The following is a 12564-nucleotide window of genomic DNA, read 5'->3' on the forward strand; positions in this document are numbered from 1 at the left end:
CCCTTCTTTTATCGCCTCTGCGATGGAGGTCAGAACCGCGACGCCCGAGGTTGAAATCACGCGGTTTTCGTATAGGTGGCCGACGAAAAAATTTCAGACACGAAACTGCCTCAGGAGGTGGCAGAAGAGCGTCAATAAAACCATTCATTTCCTTGGGGCGTTCATTTACACGCATTTGGCAGTCGAAAACGACAGTTTGCAGTACAGTGTGAAACAGAACGACTTTGTTCACAGCCTTTGACACTGCTGACACCCTCCTGAATGAGTCAACCCTTCTCGGATACAGTATGACTGCAACCATACTTCAACGTAATCCGATCCCTCTTAAGTTCAATGCGACAGCAAATTTTACTCTGGTATTATATAACCGCTCTTTTAATTGAGAACAATATTATCAGGCTTAATCTCATACAGGGGAGAAGTGATCGATATTATCGGAAATAATTAATAGCACTGAAAAAGTTTTAGTTAAAATTATCGATATACAATCTCTCATCACACTAATACCCACAGCAAAGTAGCGTTCCAGGGAAATCAAAGAGGGTTTAACGCGGCTACTTTTGTTTCTGAATTCTACTATGTAAACTATGCGTGGGTATTGTTAGTTCTCTTGTTTTCTGTGCTCTGAATAAGTCTACGTATCTGCGGCGTGCGATATAGCGGGAATTTCCGTGTGATATGCTACGGGAGGGATCAAGGCGCTTTTGTTAAACTGCAAGAAAGTTGACTATAGATAATTTATGCCGGACGGACTTTTGACGTACGGACTATCTGAGGAACTTTGTGCATGAGAAAAAGTAGCGCTCAGTATTAAATTCTGTTACATGCCGAATAACCAGTAACAGGATCTGTGGATTATACGAAGGGGCGTTAAATTGAATATAAGAACGGAATTGGACACTTAGCTTCGGTAAAGTAAGTGCACAATGCTTAAATGACTGTATCGAAGTATAGTAATGGAGCAGCGTGTGATTAGCCGAGCGGTCTAATGCGCTGAAGTCATGGACTGTGCGGCTGGTCCCGGCGGAGGTTCGAGTCCTCCCTCGGGCATGGGTATGTGTGTTTGTCCTTAGGATAATTTAGGTTAAGTAGTGTGTAAGCTTAGAGGCTGATGACCTTAGCAGTTAAGTCCGCTAAGATTTCACACACATTTGAACATTTATAGTAATGGACCATAGTCCTTGCTATCATATCTTTGAGTGACGAACTATAAAAATCGCGGGCATTTTAGTTGCCGTAATTGCTGTGAGTAATTGCAGGATCAACCCTCCTTTTCCCGTCATAAAAATCTCAATCATTCATGATCATTTAATTATTATTAAATGTTGTCAATAAAAACTAAAGTGATTTCCACGCAGCGTGCGGACATCCAAAGACGTTATTAACTATCTTGTCTTCGGTAACGCAGCAACAAATGAAGGGTGATCGACTGACCAAAAAGTTAACACTAACTATTATCATTAAAGCCGCACGGGGTAGCCGCGCGGTCTGGGCGTCTTGTCACGGTCCGCGCGGCTCCCCCGTCCGAGGTTCGAGTCCTCCCTCGGCCACGGGTGTGTGTGTGTCGTCCTTAGCGTAAGTTAATTGAACTTAGATTAAGTAGTGTTCAAATGGTTCAAACGGCTCTGAGCACAATGGGACTCAACTGCTGAGGGTATTAGTCCCCTAGAACTTAGAACTACTTAAACCTAACTAACCTAAGGACATCACAAACATCCATGCCCGAGGCAGGATTCGAACCTGCGACCGTAGCGGTCTTGCGGTTCCAGACTGCAGCGCCTTTAACCGCACGGCCACTTCGGCCGGCTTAAGTAGTGTGTAAACTTAGGGACCGATGACCTCAGCAGTTTGGTCCCATAAGACCTTACCACAAATTACCAAATTATTACCAATTAAAACCCGAAATTTAGTCGCCGTTACAGTGAAGATGTTTTTGGCTGCTCCATCTCACGTCTAGATATAGCGAAAAGTCGCGCATATCACTAGATAACATCGTTAGAGAAGTCGAAGACAGCAGATCGATTGATATCGGCTACAGTATGCATGGTGGAAGCGCTCGATGCCGCTCAAAACCTTTCGACGAAATTCGAATGTGATCCGAAGCACAACGGTGTTGTTTCTGCTTTATCAGCACTCCTTCTTCGCGCCCTCCTGTGACGTCGTCACAAGTGCGGGAGGAGGGGTAAGGGGGCGGGTGCGACATTGACACATGCGTGAATAAAGCGTCAAAGAGTCCTCCTGAGATCCCCAGTTCGACAAAATCCTTGGTGCCACCCGCGCACTTTTGTTGAGCAGTTTAAAAATATACAAGTACAGAGGCAGCCAGCCACTGATTATTAAGCGCCGGCCTGATAGACAACCATTTCGACACCTCTGAGCTGGTGGTTCTATGTCGCTGACCTAGCACCTGCTTGCCGCATGCGAAATCTAAGGGGTGTCGAGAAAGGTGCCTGTCACGCTGATGCCTGACAATCAGTGACTGGCTGTCCCAGTAGAAGAACATTTTTAAAGTGCTCAGCAAAGATATGTACCTCTGATAAAGTCTGTAGTGCAGAACTTACTGACAAAATGGCGCATAACAGGTTCTATAGCGAATAGAACCATACGAAAGGAGTTGAAACAGCAGAAATCATTGTAAATATTTTACAGACCATTTTTATTTTCAGTCGATAAAATTCTTCTGGGTTTATCGACTCTGACAACGGCCGCGGAAGCCTACGTTTACATCTACTGTTTCATTTTGTCCACCCTGTAGCGTTTAGGCCTGAAATAGGAAAAGCAACCAGAAACTTTGCATAATATTTTTACAGACATAAAACAAGACTATATTTTTGAGAAGGCGGAGTTTTGAAAATACAATAATTAGTCCACTCCATCCATATTATAAAAATGGATGAATGTATCTATATGTATGTGTGTATGTATGTGTGTATGTATACGTATATGTACGTTACACATCTCCTCCTAAACCACTGGACCGATTTCATTCAAACTCGGTACACATATCAATTAATGTCTGGAAATGATCACTATGGAAGTAAGAAGCACCTACCAATCAAAGGGGTTGGGATGGGGGTGAAAATGTAGCATAGCCCACGAAGCGCGAATAGCTACAATTTAGTCATCCAGTATTTGAGCATGAAAGCATTTAGTGAATTGCAACAAACTTTACATATAATTTCGATCCTTTACGATACTTTTTCTCGTTGACAACGTTCATTAAGTAGAACTGCCGCATGAAGCATAACGTTATAATTTATTACATCTTTACTACTGACTGTATTCGCGACGCATTTTTGAGACATTATTCACATACATTACTGAATATACTAGCAAAATTATATCATTGTACGACGCATAGTTCAGGAGATATGATGTCATGAAAACTGAGATGCGTGAAAAACTGTTTCATCATGCAGGACTTTTAAATTTCTTACTTCTTTACTACCAATTCTATTCACAACACATTTCGCATCCAATATCCACATATGCCACTCAATGTACCTGGAAAAACGTATTATTGTAAGACTCATAGTTCAGGAGATGTGAAGTCGTAAACCCTGAGATGCGTGGAAAACTGCCTCATCATGCATGACGTTTTAATTTCTTGCTTTTTTGCTACCCACTCTATTCACAGTAAACTTCGCAGACAGTATCCACACATACCACTGTACAGCACATAGTTCAGAAGATACGACGTCATAAACATTAAGCTACGTTAAAATGAAACTGCAGGGGATATTCACTAGAGATACGGGCGAAATTTGTGTATAAATACATGTGAAATGTGTCAAATATACGTGAAACATATATGACATGTGCATATGCGAGCAAAGCCACGGGTAAAAAGCTCATCCTAAGCTGCTGAAACAATTAAAATCAAATTTGGTACACTTCTTAGTTAGAATCTAGAAAGGAACACCGTGGGGGGAAGAACCACCAGGTTCCTAGTGGGGTGACCGTAATAAGATGGAGAGGGAAGGGGGAGGAGGAGGAGGACCCGCCAGGTTAGCCGACAGCGCTAATGCGCTGCTTCCTGGACTCGGGTAGGCGCACCGGCCCCGGATCGAATCCGCCCACCGGATTAACGACGAGGGCTGGTGTGCTGTCCAGCCTGGATGTGGTTGGTAGGCGGTTTTCCACATCCCTCTAGGTGAATACCGATCTGGTCCCCACGTCCCGCCTCAGTTACACGACTCACAGACATCTGAAACGTCCGCAGCTCGTGGTCGTGCGGTGGCGTTCTCGCTTCCCACGCCCGGGTTCCCGGGTTCGATTCCCGGCGGGGTCAGGGATTTTCTCTGCCTCGTGATGACTGGGTGTTGTGTGATGTCCTTAGGTTAGTTAGGTTTAAGTAGTTCTAAGTTCTAGGGGACTGATGACCATAGATGTTAAGTCTCACACTGCTCAGAGCCATTTGAACCATTTTTGAACATCTGGAACACATCCGCACTTTTCCATGATTTACGCTAGTCGCAGACAGATGGGGTACTCTGATTCCCTCCTGGGGGGTACGGGGTGGCGGCAGCCACCCCTTCAACTTACCATGCCAATTCCGATTTAACCACGCCAACCCCGCGCAAAATGCGGTACAAAGGCGCAAGCGATGATAGAATAGGAAGGGGGAGGATGAGATGGACTGACAGTGCAGAGGAAGGAGAAGATAGCCACAAATAGGGTGGAGGAGGAGATGGACATAGAAAGTAAAGAGGTAGAGATGGACAGAGACAAGGGGAGGAAAAGAAAGGCAGAGAGATGAAGCGAGAGGGAGGGGAGGTGGAGCAGGAAAAGGACAGAGAAGGGGAAGATGAGCAGATAAACAGAAAGAGGGGAAGGAGGAGATGAGCAGAGAGGGGGTGAAGGAAGTGATCGATAAAGAGAGGGGAAAGGAGGAACTGGACGAATAGAAGACTGGAATAAATACGTAACCAGTGAAAACTGGGTAATTAGCTTGTAGCCTATAAATGAGATATAAGAGATGGAGCATTTCGCAACAACTGACCTCCCGGTGGCGAGGTGAAGCTGACTCCCAGAACGTGCCCGGTGAATGCGAAATGCGTGAAGGCGGCACCGAGGCAGACGCGTGCCAGCAGCGGTTCAGTGGCGGCGAACGCGATGAGGTAGTGCCGGCTGTCCACCGGCAGCATTGACGCCTTCCGCAGCAGGCGCCGGTCGTCCGATACCTGTGTCACCAGGTACCTGCGTGCCCGTCACACATTTCCCAATGGAGAGCAGTCCATCAATGTGGCATTGCCAATTTCATTTTTTTATTGCTATTTCATCTCCCTCGCCCTATAAGAGCATGAGGTGGATTGTTAGCAGTCCACTACTCCGCTCTTCAACCGAGAGCTTTAAAAATACACTCTAAGACAAAAAGACGCACCACGAAGGAAGTATCCGAATGGGACGGAAATCGGTATATGTGATGTACATATACAGATGAACAAATGACTAAAATTTCACAAAAATTGGATGATTTATTCAACAGAATGAGCTTCATAAACTGAGAAAGTCAATAATGCGTTGGTCCCCTTTGGTCCTTATGCAAGCAGTGATTCGGCTTAGCATTGATTGACACCGTTGTAGGATGTCCCCCTGAGGGACATAGTGCCAAATTCTGTCCAGCTGGGGCATTAGATCATCAAAATCCCGAGATGGTCGGAAGGCCCTGCCAGTGCTTGCTGGCCCAAGCAGTGTTTGACAAGTATGAAGAAAAGCAGTAGAAACTCTCGCCTTGGGCGGGGGGGGGGGGGGGGGGGCGAGGGGGGGGGCGAGGGGGGGGGGAGGAATTAGCCGGCTGAAACGCAAGCTCAGGATGACTTGCCGCCAGGTATAACAAACTGAGAGTAGAATATCGTGGTGTAATGCCGCCGCAGATGACAACCAAAGGGGTCCTCCTCTGAAATGAAATGGCATCCCAGACCATCACTCCTAGTCGTCAGGCTGTATCGCGAGCGACAGTCACGCAGGTATCCCATTGCTGTCTGAGGAGTGGGGAGCATTCAGACAAGCGTTAACTGGTCATGGGGCTCAGTTCGAAGCGGGACTCACCACTGCAGACAATTCCATTACAGTTAGTGAAATCTCAAGCCGGAAACATGTCTGGAGACGCCCCAGACAATAGTGAGATACCAACCTCACTATTGCCTGCCATACAGGCCGACAACTATTTCATTTCATAGCGGGACTCCTTTGGCTATCATCTGCAGCATCCTTAGAGAACAGCGGCACGTCGGTGATATTCTTCACTACTAGCCATTAAAATTGCTACACAAGGAAGAAATGCAGATGATAAATGGGTATTCATTGGACAAATATATTATACTAGAACTGAAATGTGATTACATTTTCACGCAATTTGGGTGCATAGATCCTGAGAAATCAGTACCCAGAACAACCACCTCTCGCCGTAATAACGGCCTTGATACGCCTGGGCATTGAGTCAAACAGACCTTGGATGCCGAGTACAGGTACAGCTGCCCATGCAGCTTCAACACGATACCACAGTTCATCAAGAGTAGTCACTAGCGCATTGTGACGAGCAGTTGCTCGGCCACCATTGAGCAAACGTTTCCAATTGGTGAGAGATCTGGAGAATGTGCTGGCCAGGGCAGCAGTATAACATTTTCTGTATACAGAAAGGCCCGTACAGGACCTGCAACATGCCGTCGTCCATTATCCTGCTGAAATGTAGGGTTTCGCAGGGATCGAATGAAAGGTAGAGCCACGGGTCGTAACACATCTGAAATGTAACGTCCACTGTTCAAAGTGCCATCAATGCGAACAAGATGTGACCGAGACGTGTAACCAATGGCACCCCATACCATCAAGCCGGCTGATACGCCAGTATGGCGATGACGAATACACGCTTCCAATGTGCGTTCACCGTGATGTCGCCAAACACGGATACGACCATCATGATGCTGTAAACAGAACCTGGATTCATCAGAAAAAAATGACGTTTTGCCTTTCGTGCACCCAGGTTCGTCGTTGAGTACACCATTGCAGGCGCTCCTGTCTGTGATGCAGCGTCGAGGGTAACCGCAGCCATGGTCTTCGAGCTTATAGTACATGTTGCTGCAAACTTCGTCGAACTGTTCGTGCAGATGGTTGTTGTCTTGACAACGTCCCCATCTGTTGACTCAGGGATCGAGACGTGGCTGCACGATCCGTTACAGCCATGCGGATAAGATGCCTGTCATCTCGACTGCTAGTGATACGAGGCCGTTGGGATCCAGCACGGTGTTCCGTATTACCCCCCTGAACCCACCGATTCCATATTCAGCTAACACTCATCGGATCTCGACCAACGCGAGCAGCAATATCGCGATACGATAAACCGCAATCGCGATAGGCTATAATCCGAACTTTATCAAAGTCGGTAACGTGATGGTACGCATTTCTCCTGGTTACACGAGGCATCTCAACAACGTTTCGCCAGGCAACGCTGGTCAACTGCTGTTTGTGTATGAGAAATCGGTTCGAAACTTTCCTCATGTCAGCATGTTGTAGGTGTCGCCACCGGCGCCAACCTTGTGTGAATCCTCTGAAAAGCTAATCATTTGCATATCACAGCATCTTCTTCCTGCTCTGTTAAATTTCGCGTCTGTAGCACGTCATCTTCGTGGTGTAGTAATTTTAATGGCCAGTAGTGTATGCCCAGTTTTGTTGCCCATTATGGCAAGCAATCCTGCGTTCACCCTTCAGCAAGATAATGCCCGCCCATACACGATGAGAGTTTCTGCTGCTCGTCTCAGTGCTGGCCAAACGCTACCTTGGCCGGCAATGTCATTGTATGTCTCCAAAACTGAGAAATGTTTGAAGCATTGTGGGCAGGGCCCTCCAACCATCTCGTTATTCTGACGATCTAACGCGCCGATTGAACATAATTTGGCACGGTATTCCTCAGCAGGACATCCACCAACTCTATCAATCAATATCTAGCCAAATAACTGCATACATAAGGGCCAAAAGTGAACCAATGTATTATGAACATGCTCATTTTGCGAAGCTCGCTCTCTTGAATAAATCATCCATTTTTCTGAAACTGTAATCACTTGTTTCTACATGTGCATCACATCTACCGATTTCCGACCCATTCGATAATTCTTTCGTGAGTTGTCTTTCTTTGTCTTGGAGCGTGTAGACAAGGGTGAAAAAAATATGATTACATGGGGAATAATTTACAGATGTTGTTTCTAAAATCTATAAACGGATGAATCATGTAAGAGTTAACATAAACATAAAATTATTGATTGTCTTTGTTGTTTAAATTAAAATCGGAGGAATAAAACATAAAAATATATATTGTAAACAAATGGAGAAATGGTGATGTCCCTTTAAGAACAGCACTGCATTTCATTAAAAAGCTCAAGGACCAGTACTGGGAAAAAGGATTTGGGAAGGGTAATTTTGAAGGCTATGGCTAAAACGTATAGGAATCCATTTAGTAGTAACTATAGGAATGAAAATAGGTGTTTGGGTGGACAGCGGGAAGAAAGAAGATGAGGAGGAGTCTAGTTGGTGGGCAGGGCCTCCATAACGAGCCGAGAAGGGGTGGGGAGACATGGAGAACGAAGAGGACAGGGGCAGCCCTGATGTGAAGTGGGAGGAATTACAGTTTGCGGGATGATTAAATATCGGGTCGGATTTTATAGTCTGGGAGAGGGAGTCAGTTGAATGATATGGAGTATGTATAAGTGTAGGGACAGTGATATATGTTGGTAAAGACGCCGAATTATACCTGGATTGGTGAGCAGAGGAGAATCAATGAGGTTATTGGAATCTAGTTTGCGTATATTGTAGGGTAGATGGAGCTATGAATGTCGGTGGGGAGGATTGAGAATTTGATGAGATGGTACAGGATCAACGTGGGACAAGGTAAAAGGATGCGAGAAGCAAAGCAGAGTATCAGATATTCAAGGATTTGGATGGACTGATACAACTTTGTTGAAGCAGATACTGAAGTAATATTGGCTTAACAGTGAATGGGTTGGATCGAGGTTATTTAGGTGTGGAGAACTCTGGAGGGGTGTAACCCCAGATTCGGCCAATTAGCAGTTTCAGAAGTTTTTATCTATAGCTAATGGGTGAATTTACCATATTACTTGCCAGCCGAGGATTAGTCCAAGAAAGTTTAGTATGTTAGTCAACTGGACACCACGTTTTTGAATAGTGAGGTACCGTTAGAAGCTGTGAAGGTGAGAGTGTGAGTGGTTCTTCCTACAATTATTTCCTGGGGATTGGAGGGATTAATCTTGAGATACAACTGGTTTCATTAGGAGGTAAACTGATTGAGCTGGATTTGGAGCAATTGTTGCGGTTTAAGGCGTGCAAGGTAATGAGATAGGAAAGTGGTATCATCAGCATACTGAATGAGGTGGACTGATGGTGTTGGAGGCGGTTTGAACATATCGGCAGTGTAGAGGAGATAAGGGATAAGAGAGAGGACAGAGCCTTGAGGCGCACTTGTAGTGGGATGAAAGGTATAGGAATTGGCATTGTTAATAGTGACAAAGAATGAGCTATTAGGTAGAAAGGATGCAGTAAGGCAGACTTAGTTCACTAGAGATGCGTACGTCTGGTGTTTGAAGAAGAGACTGGGATACCGTACATGGTCATAAGTTTTCTCAAGGTCAGGGTACACAAAAAGAGCGGAGTTTTGGTTGTTGAGCTGGTGGAACTGGAGATCAGTGAGGTAAAGGATTTGAGCATCAGAGGAGACGTTGGGATGGAAATCACATTGGTTAAGAGGAAATAGGTCATTTTGATTCAATTAAGCATCATCAATATGTTTATGTTTAATTAAGCCCATGCCATTCAGGTTGCAGTGTAATTCACAAATCAGTGATACTGATTTTTTTTTTCAGTACAAAAATGAAACATTATAGTATTAACGGTACATCCCACTTCACAATATACAAACAATTTTCGCTATTTCTCTGTCAGTTTATATATCGAGGGTTGGAACTTTAATAGTGGCAACTATTTATTTACTGCTCGTACAAAATAGATACGTGTTTCAAAGTTTTACTGACCTTCAGAGTAGTCGCTAGCATTGTGTATAGCCCGTTGCCAGTGATGTGGAAGTCGTAGGATACTCTTAGCAGTGCCAGTTGTGTTGACAGTTCGAGCGGCGCGGCTTGAGCATTGTCCCGCAAAATGATGGTCAGGTCCTGCAGAAAGTGTCATCAGTTCTCTCTCTAAGCTGGTCGTAGGTTGTGTTCCAAAAATGAGCAGCATAGAGACAGAAGTGATGACACTTTCTGCAGGACCTGACCACCATTTTGCAGGACAGTGATCAAGCAGGTACAGCAACGCGTTACTGATTTGTTTGACTGATGGGACTGCTAAGTGCTACACCACCTACTACACTCCCCTGACTTAAGCCCTCGTGAGTTCAACTCGATTTCTAAACTGAAGGAAACACTTCACGGGATTCGCTTTAGAACTGCTACAAATTCGTCGGGCAACAGACCGCGCCGCTCGAACTGTCAACACAACTGGCACTGCTAAGCGTATCCTACGACTTCCACATCGCTAGCAACGGGCTATACACAATGCTGGTGACTACTTTGAAGGTCAGAAAAACTTTGAAACACGTACCTATTTTGTACGAGCTGTAAATAAAAAGTTGCCACTATTAAAGTTTCCCGCAGCTCGTGGTTTTGCGGTAGCGTTGTCGCTTACCGCGCAAGGTGTCCCAGGTTCGATTCCCGGCTGGGTCAAGGATTTTTCCTGCCTCGAGATGACTGGGTGCTGTTGTCTCGTTTTCATCATCATCATGGTCTGAGGAAGGCAATGGCAAACCATCTCCACTAGGACCTTGCCTAATACAGCAGTGCGGGTCTCCCACATCGTCCCCTGCACTCCTAGGACTATGAGACCTCATCATCATCACTACTAAAGTTCCAACCCTCGTATAAGGCTGGGGAAATATGACCCTGACTGTGAAGCAAAAAATTCATTCTCACGCCATCTGTTAGCGGCTGGAGCAACTTGGCTGTCTCAAGCTGCTTACAATTACTTCCACAGTATCTGTTGATAGGCAGAATAATAACTTTCGCACTTTTTTCGAGATTTATTTCAAATAATTTTTAGGTTAGATACGTAAGGATTTTATAATAAACTTTTATAATTCTGTATGAGAGATTCTCGTTGAAAATTATTTTGCTGTTGATACAATTGCAGTGGTAATAAGCACATTGTAGAGCCGAGTAGAAAGAGGAACTTTTGATTTTGTATTGTGAAAGTACGTTGCGTTAATGTCTGGTCTGAAGGATGGAAGAATTCGATGTATGGACTGACATTACGCTATAAAAGTATGCAAATGTTGTACAAAAAGATGATGTAGAGTGCAGAACAGAACAGATGTGGGCTCTTAAGGGTTTGGTAGTGAATGTATTCGTATGTTTTTGGCTCAAGTGAAGGATCAACACACTTGAAATACAGGCCAGCACTGCTCAGTAAAAGTATGAAGATATTATGCATAGTGAATGTTTGCAGGCAGCTATAAACAGAAAGAGAAATTTACTGATAAACATGGATGGAGAATGGACTGCTGTGTTTAGAGGAAATACTTCTGTTCTCTGCTGGGAAAGTTTATACTTTATTCACTTCAGTTGCATCTGAACTACAGCGTTTATACAGAGATCAAGAGGCTTGCACATGAAGGACTAGCATAGAGTTCTGCATCAAACCAGTCTTCGGACTGAAGGGAACAGCACGGAATCAAATGTAATAAGAGAAATTTTATGGAATTTCGTGAAGCAAACTGTTTGCATTTATTGCGTTGGTAGCCCCCGTTACGCTGAGCTACTATGCAGGACTCGTGTGGACAGCTGCTGTACCTGAGAGAGATGCCAACATTGTCTGGCAGGCCGTCTCCGTCCCAGTCGGCGTTGCGCAGCACTGCGTCCGCATCCGACGCGATCTTGATGATCCGGACGGCTGCCTGCTCTTGGCCCCCACTCTCCGCCACGAACAGTGGGTCCGCCGCCATCAGCATGGGGCACAGCCGCCTAGACAGGCACATGTCTCAGCCACGACCACCGGTCTTCATTATAGAGCAACAGTGTCGACATTATTCCCAGTAAGCACATCCGGCAAAAGATGAGTCACCCCCTGGGGAGCATCACGCTTCCAGTCTCGGTGATGGTCACAGCTCACCAAGGAAGAGCGTCCATTAAGTTTCTATCCGACTGAAGCCACTCACTGACGATTCTTTCCTGTAGAGCTACCAAACTGTGGAGATGCCGATTGCTACATTCCACCAGCTGTTCCAAGTATTCCCAGACATTTTCTATGGCATTAAGCTCGGGTTATTTAGGAGGTTAGTGAGTTGTGATAGGGCGCCTGAGTGTCGATAGGACGCCTGAGTGTTCAGCCAATCAGAATGTGTGCGTGAAGTCCTGTGGAAGACGCTGTCGTCATCTAGGAAGACAGTACTATTCACAGCATAGTGATCATAAAACACGTAGATGAACGGAAAATTCGTGGTCACTGAGAATGTAATCTTAATGAGTTGCTCAGTGTCATGGTATGAACCCCCCCCCCCCCCCCCCA

This window comes from Schistocerca serialis, chromosome 5 (genome assembly GCF_023864345.2).
Source record: "Schistocerca serialis cubense isolate TAMUIC-IGC-003099 chromosome 5, iqSchSeri2.2, whole genome shotgun sequence".
Taxonomy (NCBI): Eukaryota; Metazoa; Arthropoda; class Insecta; order Orthoptera; family Acrididae; genus Schistocerca; species Schistocerca serialis.